The 15,066-nt window shown below is 45.6% G+C and overlaps 1 protein-coding gene across 2 annotated transcripts in view; it reads left to right on the plus strand.

Annotated features, from left to right (window-relative positions):
- The first annotated feature begins 2,780 nt into the window (after positions 1 to 2,780).
- RAD21L1 (RAD21 cohesin complex component like 1) overlaps positions 2,781 to 15,066 on the plus strand; it is a 36,486-nt gene continuing 24,200 nt past the window's right edge. For both annotated transcript variants that reach the window (XM_066586764.1, XM_066586765.1), the window contains exon 1: positions 2,781 to 2,806. The gene's annotated coding sequence lies outside the window, so the exon portion shown is untranslated. The remainder of the gene's footprint in view (positions 2,807 to 15,066) is intronic.

A 15,066-nucleotide genomic window follows, 5' to 3' on the forward strand; every position in this document is an offset into this window, starting at 1 on the left:
ATCTATGAGGTGACTGTGAGGTAATACCTGTATCTATGAGGTGGCTGTGAGGGAATACCTGTATCTATGAGGTGACTGTGAGGTATTACCTGTATCTATGAGACGACTGTGAGGTATTACCTGTATCTATGAGGCGACTGTGAGGTATTACCTGTATCTTTGAGGCGACTGTGAGGTATTACCTGTATCTATGAGGCGGCTGTGAGGTATTACCTGTATCTTTGAGGCGGCTGTGAGGTATTACCTGTATCTTTCAGGCGGCTGTGAGGTATTACCTGTATCTATGAGGTGACTGTGAGGTATTACCCTTATGTATAAGGCGGCCGTGAGGTAATACCTGTATCTATGAGGTGGCTGTGAGGGAATACCTGTATTTATGAGGTGGCTGTGAGGGAATACCTGTATTTATCAGGCGAACGTGAGGTAATTCCTGTATCTATGAGGTATTACCTGTATCTTTGAGGCGACTGTGAGGGAATACCTGTATCTATGAGGTGACTGTGAGGTATTACCCTTATGTATGAGGCGGCCGTGAGGTAATACCTGTATCTATGAGGTGGCTGTGAGGGAATACCTGTATTTATCAGGCGAACGTGAGGTAATACCTGTATCTATGAGGCGGCTGTGAGGGAATACCTTTATCTATAAGGCGGCTGTGAGGTATTACCTGTATCTTTGAGGCGACTGTGAGGTATTACCATTATTTATGAGGCGAACGTGAGGTAATACCTGTATCTATGAGGCGGCTGTGAGGGAATACCTTTATCTATAAGGCGGATGTAAGGTATTACCTGTATCTTTGAGACGACTGTGAGGTATTACTGTATCTTTGAGACGACTGTGAGGTATTACCTGTATCTATGAGGTGACTGTGAGGTAATACCTGCATCTGTGAGGTGACTGAGGTAATACCTGCATCTGTGAGGTGACTGTGAGGTAATACCTGCATCTGTGAGGCGACTGTGAGATAATACCTGCATCTGTGAGGCGGCAGTGAGGCATTACCTATATCTAAGAGGCGGCCGTGAGGTAATACCTGGCTCTATGAGACGACCGTGAGGTAATACCTGGCTCTATGAGACGACCGTGAGGTAATACATGCCTCATACATACAGGTATTACCTCACGGCCTGCATCTATGAGGCGGCCGTGAGGTAATACCTGTATGTATGAGGCAGCTGTGAGGTAATACCTGTATCTATGAGGTGACTGTGAGGTAATACCTGCATCTATGAGGCGGCCGTGAGGTAATACCTGCATCTATGAGGTGACTGTGAGGTAATACCTGTATCTATGAGGCAGCTGTGAGGTAATACCTGTATCTATGAGGCGACCGTGAGGTAGTACCTGGATCTATGAGGCGACCGTGAGGTAATACCTGCATCTATGAGGCGGCCGTGAGGTAATACCTGCATCTATGAGGTGGCTGTGAGGTAATACCTGTATCTATGAGGCAGCTGTGAGGTAATACCTGTATCTATGAGGTGACTGTGAGGTAATACCTGTATCTATGAGGCGACCGTGAGGTAATACCTGTATCTATGAGGTGACTGTGAGGCAATACCTGTATCTATGAGGCAGCTGTGAGGTAATACCTGCATCTGTGAGGTGACTGTGAGGTAATACCTGCATCTGTGAGGCGACTGTGAGGTAATACCTGCATCTGTGAGGCGGCAGTGAGGCATTACCTATATCTAAGAGGCGGCCGTGAGGTAATACCTGGCTCTATGAGACGACCGTGAGGTAATACCTGCATCTATGAGGCGGCCGTGAGGTAATACCTGTATCTATGAGGCAGCTGTGAGGTAATACCTGTATCTATGAGGTGACTGTGAGGTAATACCTGCATCTATGAGGCGGCCGTGAGGTAATACCTGCATCTATGAGGTGACTGTGAGGTAATACCTGTATCTATGAGGCAGCTGTGAGGTAATACCTGTATCTATGAGGCGACCGTGAGGTAGTACCTGGATCTATGAGGCGACCGTGAGGTAATACCTGCATCTATGAGGCGACCGTGAGGTAATACCTGCATCTATGAGGTGGCCGTGAGGTAATACCTGTATCTATGAGGCAGCTGTGAGGTAATACCTGTATCTATGAGGTGACTGTGAGGTAATACCTGTATCTATGAGGCGACCGTGAGGTAATACCTGTATCTATGAGGCGACTGTGAGGTAATACCTGTATCTATGAGGCAGCTGTGAGGTAATACCTGTATCTATGAGGCAGCTATGAGGTAATACCTGTATCTATGAGGTGATTGTGAGGTAATACCTGCATCTATGAGGCAGCTGTGAGGTAATACCTGCATCTATGAGGCAGCTGTGAGGTAATACCTGCATCTATGAGGCGACCGTGAGGTAATACCTGCATCTATGAGGCGACCGTGAGGTAATACCTGCATCTATGAGGCGACCATGAGGTAATACCTGCATCTATGAGGCAGCTGTGAGGTAATACCTGTATCTATGAGGCGACCGTGAGGTAATACCTGTATCTATGAGGCAATACCTGTATCTGACCATGTGGTAAAGGCTGCATCTATTAAGTCTATAAGGAGATCTTGAGCTAATACCTCCATTTATGAGGTGCCCCTGAGGTAATACATAGATTTATGAGTAGCCGTGAGGTATACCTAGTACAATAATAAAACTGAGGGAATTGCCAGGTCTAGGTGTTTATAGTGTGAGGTGACACCTGACTACAAGGTAGTGCAGGAAACGAGGTAGATCACGTGACTGCATCGCCTCACAGTTTGAATTTCCCGCCTTGGTAACCGCAGAGCTCCGTCTTCCGCCTCCGAGTAGGTTCTCCTGACATGTGTGTCTGTCTTTAGATGGCGGCGGTCACGGAGGGCTGGTGCTGGGCTGTGTAACTGCAGCGTGTACATAGCGGCTCACAGTCTGTGCAGGTTATACCGATGTGTGTTTACGATAGATAACCTTATGGCCGTTTAACGCTGCCGTAGCCGAGGGGCATCTGCGCAAAGCATTCTGGGAGTTGTAGTCTTACGCTGTACGTTTAGTCCTATACTGTATTATTGCCTGTGAGCGAGGATGTCGGGAGTTGTAGTATATGTAAATAAAATAGTTTGCTATAAGGCTTTTATTACAGGTTTTCAGAATATTGTGAGGTAAAAATGTCTTGAATCTGTAAGGGAATCTTATCCGCAAAATTGGGGTTTTACAGAGACGCAGCCTGAAAATGACCTTGGAGTGTGAGCGAGGACGATTGACCTTGACACATAATGGGTCACATTTACGGCACATACAGGGCGGCGTACCTCCCCACCTTGTCTCCACATGAGAAGTGGCAGAAACCTCTAGTCCATCAGGTACTTGGAGCGCCACTTTGGACGCCATGTTTCCTTTCAACAATTTTGAAAACGTCAGAAAAAATGATGGCGGTGGATTTAGGTAAATATGAATGTTATCCCAATACAGTCATGACAAAAACCGATAACGGTGCCTTTAGTGATATCACCCAAATTATAGCGCTCTGTGGACATCTGCCCCAGGTTAATATACTGCAGTCATCCGTAGGTCCACATGCAGCCGGCGTCTGGGCAAGCCGCGCTGCCTCGGTGTGTATTGGCGTAGGAAAGCGTAATATGCTGCACGTTCCTATAAAGATGGATACAGTAGAGAGAAAAAACACATTGTGCAATATACGTTTCCTTTTTTTTAATACCCGGAGGCTTAAGCTGCTGTATATATCACTGTGGTGAATACGCCTGATGTATACTACCGACTGAAATAGAGAATGGCGTGTAAACTGCCGCATACGGCTTCGGCCGTTCTCACACACGGGGTCGGTAAAACGCAACTGTGGTTGCGGTGTTTCTTCTGCCGTTTTATCAGTATTTTCGAACGCAGGTTACTACGTTCCTCAGCATTTTTTAACGCACCGCTTCACATGAATGATGAGGTGCGTTAAAACGCGTGAAGATGCGCCAAAATAGAGCAAACAGCGCTAGAAAAATGACACTTCCGAGCGCAGGTCTGCGAAGCCCCTTTGAAATCAATGGGATCATTGTTCCGCAATTAGCATAGCGTTCAAAACGCTGCGGTAACGATGGTAGAAAGCGCAGGTGTGAGCGTGGCTTACGGCTACACTCGCGGAGCCTCTGACGCACATTCTTAGGCCTCTTTCACACGGGCGTCAGTGATATCGCAGCTTTGTCACCGTGATTTTGTAGCGACCTCTCACATCGCTACTGCCTGCGATAAACTAACATGATTGTATTGCGAGACTGTTAAGCCCTACCCCAAAAGTACGCCCTAGCTGCACGCCAAAAAAATTAAAAGAGGGAATACTTACCTAGCAGGCGCGGTCCGGGGCCTCCCTCTGCACTCCAGAACCTCGCCGGGCGTCGTGCAGTCTTCACTCGCCCACAGAAGATCGCTTCTTGCTTGCGGGATTCATAAATCCCACCTCTAGGAAGCGATGGTTCTGATTGGCTGAGCAGCGCTGGATGAACTAATCACAGCCGTCTCATTAGTTCACACAACCAGGAAGTGATCTTCTGTGGGTAACAAGGACTGCAGGACCCCCGGCGGAGCTCTGGAGAGCAGCGGGAGGACCCGGACCGAGCCTTTTAGGTAAGTATTCCACTTTTTCTTTTTTTTTTGGAGTGCAGCTAGGGCTTAGTTTCAGGTTAGGGCTTAAGTCACATCGCACTAAAACCGTTATTTCATGCTTTGCGATTCAACAAATCCGACAGCTCCATAGGGAAACATTGGCTACAAAAAAGTGCAAATCGTGGCAATATTGAGCATGCCGCAATTTTTTTTTTCCTCACAAGATGGCATCAGAAAAAAACAGCACTAATGTGAAGGAACCCATTGGAAAGCAGGGCTTCACATACATGCGTTTTCTTGCGCTGTTGCATCGCGGCAAAATCGTGCCATTTTGTCGCCCGTGGGAAAGCTGCCTAACATATTTTATGGAATGAATAGTATTATGGGGCTATTTTTTCTTAATGCATCAATGGAGTCCGTTGGCTGCTGTCATACGCTGAATCTGTAAGAAATGGAACCCGCAATGCAGATGTGTCAAACTTAAGGTGCGCCACGTGATATTATGTGCCCCTCAACGAGGTTCAGACGCTGAAGGACCTGAGTATGTAGCCAGCGTCAGGCAGAGGGAGCAGCGCCAGCACAGGGAGTGGGGGCCATCTTGGATTCTGAGCCTCGGCGCACTCCTCCACATCACTCTGTTCAGCCACTCTCAGGTGGTGGCACAACTCTGCCAGCCCTACCGGGGCACCCAAGCCACCCTCCAAGGTAGGACGCTCAGTGCTAAAGAAGTGGAAGGGGAAAAACGGCATCTTGGTGCTTAGAGCTCCGTAGCCAAGGAGTAGTTTATGTTTAGGGCTTATTCACACGACGGTATGCAATTTCAGTCTATAAAATACGCAGCGGTTTCACAGACCAAAACTGCGTGCATTCACTGCATAGTTGGACCTTCTTGCATCTATTCACTGCGTTTTTCACGTGTGTGTAAAAAAAAAAAAAAATCCTTTGTGCATAAATATCCACATATCCTACATATTCCCTGCGTATTTACACAATAGTACTGACTTTAATGGCAGGTTTAGTCCATAACACGGACCAGGATAGGATGTGCTGCAATATTTTTTTTCTCACACGTGAAAAACACGTTTGAATACCCTGATGCAAATTAATTGGGATCAAGCGATCCGTATTACGCGTGTAAAAAGGACATGTGTAATATAGAGCAGCTATACGCCTGTGTGAATGAGCCCCTATAAACGGCTCTTTAAGGCAACCCTAATGCTGATATGATCCTCGGTTAGAATGAGTCTGACTCTCCTGTCTTCGCGTATTTTCACATGGCACCTTCTGACTTTTCTGTGCAGAATCTGCATGTAAAACCATGATAGAAATCTGCAGCTATCGTGCCACTTTTTTGGCTATCCTAAGGCTTCTGGAACATTTGCATATTTGGGGCTGTAGGCTGTCCATATTATTCCACAGATGGCACACAGCCCCATTATTACCTACAAGGTAGGTATTGGTAGATTTTTTTCACACGGACTGATGGCATGTCCTATTCTTGTCTGTTTTACAAATGAGAACTGTAAGGTAAAGTCCCCTGGGGCGAGCCCCGAGTCATGACTGACCCCTAGGGTGACATCATATCGTGACGTTTTCTCGGCACACTGTTTTTGCGGGGTGGTTTGCCATTGCCTTCCCCCGTCATCTTTTACCAAGTAAGCTGGGTACTCATTTTACCGACCTCAGAAGAACAGAAGGCTGAGTCTACCTGAACCATCCGGGGATTGAACCCGCAACCTTCACGTCGTGAGCGAGGGCTTAGGACTGCATTCTGCTGCCTTAACATTCTGCCTTAATGAGATTCTGAGAACTAGCACGTAGTAATGCATGTCAATGTGCGAGTCTGTGTATATCGGACAACACATGGACTGCTTGTAATGCAAGTTATTTGGAGCAGCTTGCATTACAGCTAGCGTGCACCTAGCCTAAGGCCGGGCTCACACAAGTGGATTTGTATTGCCGATTCTGCAATCGCCATCCGCAGTAAAATTCGGGCATTGAAAGGCATGCATTTTCAATTTTATCGTTCACACTCGTTATGAATTGCGTATTCCGTGAGCGAAAGAAAAATCGCAGCGTGCTCTATTTTGTCACGGAATCCGCGCAGGCAGCCTTCATTGATAATAATGGCGTTCAACCCGCAGCCCATACTTAATTACCATTGCATATGGATTGTGGGTACCCGCGTCGACACTAAGTGACAGTACAGCCAATAGAAATAAAGAAAAAAAAACAAATGTACTGCGCATGACCGACGGTGAGCCACCGTGGGCGTCTGCAGTACAGTTAAGGGAGGTACGCCGAGTCACCCGCAGGAATCCACAGCCGGCCTCCCGCATTCGGAATTAGACCCGCTCGTGTGAGCCTGGCCTAAGTCAGACGTTATCTCCTCTACAGCCCTCCACTACTCTCCTGCAGCTTGGTGTCCCTGTTCCTGGGATTTATTTGCGCTTTTATCTTTAAAGGGACCTGCCCTTATTTTTGTAGACTGCCTCGTTGTCTACACCTCAATATCAGAAAAACTAGATTGCAATTAAATTTTAAAGTAGCAAGGGAAAGTATCCTATCCTTCACAGAATTGTTTCTCAGGAGTCCAGCTCCAATTCTTCTACGGACCCTCAGTGCTGGGGGTCTGAATTATTAATATTTCATGACATGGGCGCACGAGCGTAGCTCTCCACTGCAGTAATACAACTCCTTATTTTCAGCATCATCAACTACGTCCCTATCCAACCAGCATGGTAATATAATCCAGACGTCTGCTAAAGGTGGCTGGCCCAGGAAGCCCGCAAGGGAGGTGGTGAACGATCTGTCAAAAAATTCTTTGAAATGACAACAACCCATTCTCAGGCACACAAGAGGAACTGACCTGTGCGTAATCAGACTGGACCTTCCCTGTAAGGACCTCCCGGATGTCGGGAGGCAATCGAACTCAAAAGTAGATAATGCAGTATCACAAGTGAATCAGAACACTCAGTTGGTAGCTGACCTACAGGTTCGACTTGAAGGTGCTAATATGAAAATGGAGGATGGAGAATTTCAAGATCAGCATTGCCTGAGAGTATAACCGATATCTCAGGGATTGTGTCAGACCTTCTGCGGCAATTGATCTCGGATATCAATCCCCTACACTTGATTGAGCTCACTGGGCCTTTGCAGCCCCTTGTAGAGATGACCCCCTCGTGACATAGTGGTGAATCCCCATTTTTACACCATGAGGCCTTAGTCAGACGGGCGTTTTTTCGCGCGATCTGCGGATCGCATGACGGATGCGCATCCGCAAATCGCGTGACCGGTGCCCGAAAATTGCCCGAAAATCTGCTCCTAGCCGCGTTTCATTAGAAACGGGCCGGAGCTGTCCAGCGCATTGCATTCAATGGAGCCGGCAATACAGCCGGCTCCATTGAAAGCAATGCGCTGCGGGCAAGTGTGGGATGAATTGTCGGGAAGGGCTTATATATTTAAGCCCTTCCCGACAATTCATCCCGCGCACGCCGGCAGCCCATTGCTTTCAATGGAGCCGGCTGTATTGCCGGCTCCATTGAATTCAATGGGCAAACATCGTTCTTCTCTGCCACAGCTGTTACAGCTGTGGCAGAGAAGAATGATTTGTCTTCTATATGTTCTCAATGAGGTCGGCGCTGCTGCCGCCGGCCCCATTGAGCGCATATAGAGAAGAGAGCAGGAATCGCAGATAGGTGCGATCTGCGATTTCTGTTCTATAATTTATCGGACGAGCGCATAAAAAGCGCTCATGTGTCCGATACCATTGCAAAGCAGTGGTTTTAAAAAATCGTCGGACGCATGCGCAAATCGCGCAAAAAAACGCCCGTCTGACTAAGGCCTCAAAGTAAAAGTCATGCAAGTCTCCAGGACTCTTTAAACTTTCTCTGTTGCAGGTTATGAGGTCCAAATATTCTTGGATATCTCTCTGGGGACGATACAGAGGCGCAGGTCAATGAGCCTGTATTGCAGTGCCTGGCGATCAGAGACATATGCTACCGATAGTCTTTACCATTTCATTTATGTTCTACTTTCAATAATAAGCAGCAACGCTTTAGTTCTTTTGCAGAGGGTGAATCTCTATTAAAACAGCTGGACCCCCTTTCTAGAGAAGCCTTCTCCACGCCTGGACCGGCAGGGGGTACTGGGCTGATTTTGGCTCTTTGACACTCCGCAACTAAGAGAAAAGTAGCCCCCCCCCCCCCCCAATGTGATGGATGATGCGTTGGGCTTTCTCTCTGAGGCGATCTCCCCGTCAGCGATCGGTTTCTGTCCTTATAGCAGACATTGTTTTTTACTTCATAATGCCTATAATCACTCTGTCTTTTCCAATGAACAAGAAGTTTTTTTCCGGCTTTGTGTGAACGTCTAATAAGTTTTTTTTATTCCATCCGTTGGGAGCAACACTTCTCTTCCACAGCTAACTGGGCTTTTAATGAAGTTATCCCGAAACCTGATCATTTTCGCATGTAGTATGATCTTTATTGCCTTATAAGAGTCTAACTAAAATAATGCCCACCCGGCTTAATACTTTGATAAGCCAATATAGCCACCCTGACCAAGTAGGATTTATTCCAGTCGTCCGAGCCACTGACCAGTCCAGGCGGCAATAGATATCATCTCTGCAGTGTGTTTGTATTGGGACAGGGGCACGGATAGGCAAGGCCTCCTAGACTCATGCACAGCTTTTGACTCTGTTTCTTGGCGCTACTTATTTTTTGTCTTTGAGGGGATATACAGTTTTTATACTCTTCTCCATCAGCAACTGTTAGGATCCAGGGTTTTAAATCCAACACTATAGCAATAGAAAAGGGAACTAGCAAGGCAGTCCCCTTTCACCCCTGTCCTTCGAATTAGCAATCAAACCCCTGGCCTCCCTACTTAGAGCCAACAAGAATATTAATAGCTTCTGCATTGGAGGGTGATAGCACAAATGCCCATGATATTTTACTATTTATTTCCCCCCACCCCCACCCCCTTACTTCCTTCCCCAATATTTTTTACATCCTTGATAAGCTTGGCTTGGTTTCAGGTCTTACAGTTATTAATTCCAAATCTTTAGCTCTTAATTTAAATATATTGTCCCCAGTACTTAAAGGTCTAAAGCTCAATTTTGATTTCCATTGGGTTAGCTAGAGTTCACCGTATTTGGGAATACATTTTACTAGCGCCTTTAGAGTCCCTATACCAAGCTAAGTACCCCTCATTGATTAAGCATCTGGGGCAGGACATCACGACCTGGTCCTCCTATAATTTGTCTTGGCTGGGCAGGATCCATTCGGTCAAAATGACATGGCTACCCAAAATCTTTATTTTGAGCTCTACCTATTCCTGTCCCTGCTGTAGTTTTAACACGCCTTCAATCCAAGCGCTAACAAACTTTGATGCAGTCCGCAATATACATTATATGGCGTTCTCTCTTCATACAGCGTGGGCGCCGGCTGTTTATTACAGCCGACACCAGACAGCAACAGCTCCGATAAGGCGCGCGGGTGATCGAAGCTGTTAACTCTTGAAATGCTGCTGTCAATTCTGACAGCGGCATTTAAGTCCCCCGAACAATGTTTGGGGGGTCCCTTACAGCCCCTCGTGATGAGATCGCAAGGAGCCGTGTGGGCCTATCATGGGAGCTGGGGGCCTTCTGAAAGGCCCCAGGGCAGTCCTGGCAGTATGCCTATTAAGCCATCCCTGTGGGGTGGTTTGATAGACTGCCTGTCTGATTTCATTATCATGTAATTAGAGATGAGCGAGCATACTCGATAAGGCAAACTACTCGAGCGAGTAGTGCCTTATTCGAGTACCTGTGCGCTCGTCTCTAAAGATTCTGGTGCCGGCAGGGGGCGGCTCCCCACTGCTCACCGCCGCAACTCACCTCTCACCCGCGCCGGCAGCCGAATCTTTAGAGACGAGCGGGGAGGTACTTGAATAAGGCACTACTCGCTCAAGTAGTTTGTCTTATCGAGTACGCTCGCTCATCTCTAGATGTAATGCTATGGCATTACATCATACTGCAAGAGCGATCAAAGCATCGCAAGATGTGGTCCTGTGGGGACTAAAAAAAAGTAAAAATCAGAACAATAAAGTTTTACTAATTATTAAAAAAGAAAGTAATAAAATAAAAAAAACACCTTTTGCCATATTTACAATAACGGAATCTTAATAATAAAATAAAAATACATATTTGGTATCGCTGCCTCCATAAAAGTCCGATCTATTAAAGTAACGCATTATTAACCCCGCGCAGTGAATGTTGTCCGAAAAAAAAAAAAAACAATGCTAGAGATGCGCTTTTTTGGTCACCCTGTCTCCAAGAAAAAATTGCAATAAAAAGCAATCAAAAAATTGGATGTATTCCAAAATGGTACCAAAACAAACTACAGGACATTCCGCAAAAAATGAGCCCTCGCACAACTATTTTGATGGGAAAAAAAAAGTTATTGCGCACAGAAGATGGCGGCAGAAAATAATTTAAAAAAATTAAATGTCTTAAAAAAAAATAAAAGTAGTACAGCAAAAAAAACTATATAAGTCTGGTATCGTAGTAATCGTACTGACCCATAGAATAAAGTTATCATGTCGTTTTGTTGCAGTTTGTGCGCCGTAGAAACAAGACGCACTGAAAGATGGTGGAATATTGTTGTTTTTTTTTTAATCTTACTCAACTTTGAATTTTCAGTACATTATATGGTACATTAAATAGCACTATTGAAAAATACAACTCGTCCCGCAAAAAACAAGCCCTCATACAGCGACGTCGATGGGTAAATAAAGGAGTTATGGTTTTTTTTAAAAGGGGTGAGGAAAAACCGAAAATGGAAAAAAAAAAGGTCAGCATCATTAAGGGGTTTAAACAAATTTTTTGTTGTGGGTGCAGGAACAGATCGGCAATTCTGTGTCCTTCCATGTCTTCTTCTTTAACACTATGGGGCAGACTGTCGTGGAGGTATGGCTTAGTTTCTAAGCACCTTCCCATTTATAGTTTATTTGGCAATCTTGCATTCTCTCCGGCCCTAGATATTGCAGGATTTGGATGGTGGATTTCTAGGGGTCCTTCTGGAATTGTTGAAGTGGTGGATAAGACTGGGTTTTCGACAGTTTTGAATATTTCTGGTCGGTTCATTCCATCCCGGACTTGGAATTATTTCATTTACAGCAAATTAAGCAGTCTTATCCTTAGCTGACATGTCCATAATTGAGCGCATTGGCCATACAGTTTTGTGCGGCTTCGGGATCATTACTAAGCTTTATTCTAACTTTATCTTGCCTACAGGTAAACTTTCCTGTATGCATAAATGGGAGGCAGGTCTGGGTGAGGAGCTGCCGCTTTGTGATGGCATGAAACGGCCACTTTAACCCTTAAATTCTTGATTAACTTGACCAACATGGAAGTGGGCTACAAATTATTAATGCGCTGGTATCTGACCCCTCAGAGATTGTCCTGTATAATTCCTGGGATATCCGGTCTTTGCTTTAGGCCTCTTTCACACAGGCGACGTGATATCGTCGCGAGAAAATTGCAGTGCTATCGCATCTGTGTTATGGGCAAAATCGCTGCTTTTTCTCACAGCGATATCGTGTCACTACAAAGTCGTGCAACTTTGTAGCGCTCTTTTTTCAGGATTTTTTTTGGGGGGAGTGTCTAGAAATATAAGCCCTACCGCGAAAATAAGTCCTGGCTGCATTAAAAAGAATACATTATCTAACAGGCGCAGTCAGTTCCCCGCACATCTTGTCTAAAGCTCCCCGACACATGCTTGAAGTTCTCCAGCAGAGCTTCCTGGTCAGGAGTTTGAAAATCCCCGCCTCCAGGAAGCTCTGCCTCTGATTGGTTCTCGCGCTCCGTGGTGCTGCAAGTACTAGCCTGATGCAAGTGCAGGGACAACGTAAAATGAGGTAGCGGCCTGGATTCAGCCCGTGGGCCTTATGTTTGACGTGTGCTTTAGTGGGAGAAAGAAAAGTAAAAAGCTTAAGAAAAAAGTTTAAATGCACCCTCCCCCATTTCCCAATGTACATATAAAAAAATAAAAAGGTATTTGGTATTACCTCATCCGTAAAACTCTGATCTATTATTTCTTCACAGAATAGGATTAAAAAATAACCTCTATTGACTTTGATTAAAACCAGAGCAATTTGGCAATTAGTGCCAAATAAGGATACAAAATTGATGCTTGAGGAGCCCAGATATAGACTCGTCCCTCTGATATCTCCTTAAAACAGGAATTCCTAACATCAAAAATGATGCTACACTTAGGAGAGGCGCCTTCAGCAAAAGGCAGTCACCAGAAATTGTGTCGCCTCAGGGGTACCATCCCAAGCGAAAATCAATTAAGGTGAAAAGGTAGAAGAAAATGTATTCTGACCACAGAGATATCAGATTTTGTATCTCCCTACTAGATTTCTCTAGATTCTTGGTGGATACCTATGGTAGGTAATCCAGCTGCTAACTAGACGGAGTAATGACATGACCAACCTCGCAAAGTACCACCATACATCCACGGACCCTCTCTTATCCTCCGTAGAGACCCAAAGTGAGTGCCAGCCCAATGGATACTAACTAGGCATAACTCTCACAGATGGGTTCCAATATTATGTCAAAGACTCTATCTATGGATCTGATTAGTAGCCAGACTAAGTACTGACTTAGCATAGCAAACCAAACTGAGTGCCAGCCAAAGATGGATACTGACTGTGTGTAATGGCCCATTTAGACACAAAGATGATCTTTCAAAAGATGGCTTTTGAGTGCTCATTTTGCATAAACTACTAATTGGTACTAATGCCTATTAGTACCAATTAGTAGCCTATGAGCCGCCAGGAGCTGAATTTATTCAGAGGACCGCCCGCTGTTCTCTGATTAAATTCTCCTTGTTCTGCTGAGCTGACTACAGCTGATACAATGTAATCAGCTGTTATCAGCGCTCCCCGGGCAGAACACAGTGTGCGGTCCGTCTTATCAGCTGTTCTGCTGAACGATGGATTTCAAACTAAACTGATATCCATCGTTCGGCAGAAAACTGAGAGCTGGGCACATTTACACGCAACGATTATCGCTCAAAACGTGGCTTTTGAGTGAATTTTGACGATAATCGTTGTCTAAATGGGCCTTAAAGGGGTTGTCCCGAGAAAGCAAGTGGGAGTAAGCACTTCTGTATGGCCATATTAATGCACTTTGTAATATACATCGTGCATTAAATATGAGCCATACAGAAGTTATTCACTTACCTGCTCCGTTGCTGGCGTCCCCATCTCCATGGTGCCGTCTAATTTCAGCGTCTTATCTCCCGATTAGACGCGCTTGCGCAGAAGGGTCTTCTCCCTTCTCTTGGGTCTCGGCACGAGCGGCGTTCTGGCTCCGCCCCCTTCTACGCATCATCGCGTAGCTCCACCCCGTCACGTGTGCCGATTCCAGCCAATCAGGAGGCTGGAATCGGCAATGGACCGCACAGAGCCCACGGTGCACCATGGGAGAAGACCCGCGGTGCATCGTGGGTGAAGATCCCGGCGGCCATCTTGGTAAGGTAAGTAAGAAGTCGCCGCAGAGCGGGGATTCGGGTAAGTACTACACTATTTTTTTTTTAACCCATCCCTTTTGTTTGTCTCGCGACGAACGGGGGGCCTATTGAAAAAAAAAAAAAGACGTTTCGGCGCGGGACAACCCCTTTAACAATCCAACGTGTTATATAAGATAAAATACCACCATGTATCCACGGACTTGATTTGAATCCGCAGTGGAAAACCAAAGTGAGTGCCTGCCAAAATAGATGCTGACTGTGCATAACACCCTCAAATGGATTCTGGCACATTAAATAAGACTCGACGTGTTTCTAATGCTAGGTAGAGACGATATTGCTATCTGTTCTAGTAGCTGGCAGGATACACTAAAGCTTAGTAAGTCATTCTTCATGCCCTGACATCTGGCTGAATAGACTGCAGCTTAGTAGATCATCCTGACTGCCCTGATAACTATCCTGGCCTGTCTATTAGTAGGAGGTCATTCTAAGTAAGTAATATCACATTTATCCCACACAGTGAACGCCATCAGAAATACACAATGTCGGAATTGCACTTTTTTGATCACCCAATTTAGAAGAAAATTGAATAAAAAGTGAGCAAAAAATCATCTGTACCCCAAAATCATACTAATCGAAACTACAGCTTGTCCAGCAAAAGATGAGCCTCACACAGCGCTATAAACGGAAATATAAAAAAGTTATGGGGTCAGATGATGGCAACAAAAAGAAAATTTTAAAAAGTGTTTTTTTGTTTTGTTTTGTTTTTTAAAGTAGGGCAACATAAAAAAAACTATATAAACTCAGTACTGCTGTAATCGTGCTGACAGAATAAGGCCTCCTTCCCACGAACGGATTTCCGCCGCGTAATTTGCGGCGGAAATCCGCTGCGTTGCCCACAGCTATTAGGTTCTATTGAAATCTCCCGCCCTCACCAGAGGCATGCTCTATTTGCCGCGGGTGTACGTGCG

Source organism: Eleutherodactylus coqui, chromosome 13 (assembly GCF_035609145.1).
Source record: "Eleutherodactylus coqui strain aEleCoq1 chromosome 13, aEleCoq1.hap1, whole genome shotgun sequence".
Taxonomy (NCBI): domain Eukaryota; kingdom Metazoa; phylum Chordata; class Amphibia; order Anura; family Eleutherodactylidae; genus Eleutherodactylus; species Eleutherodactylus coqui.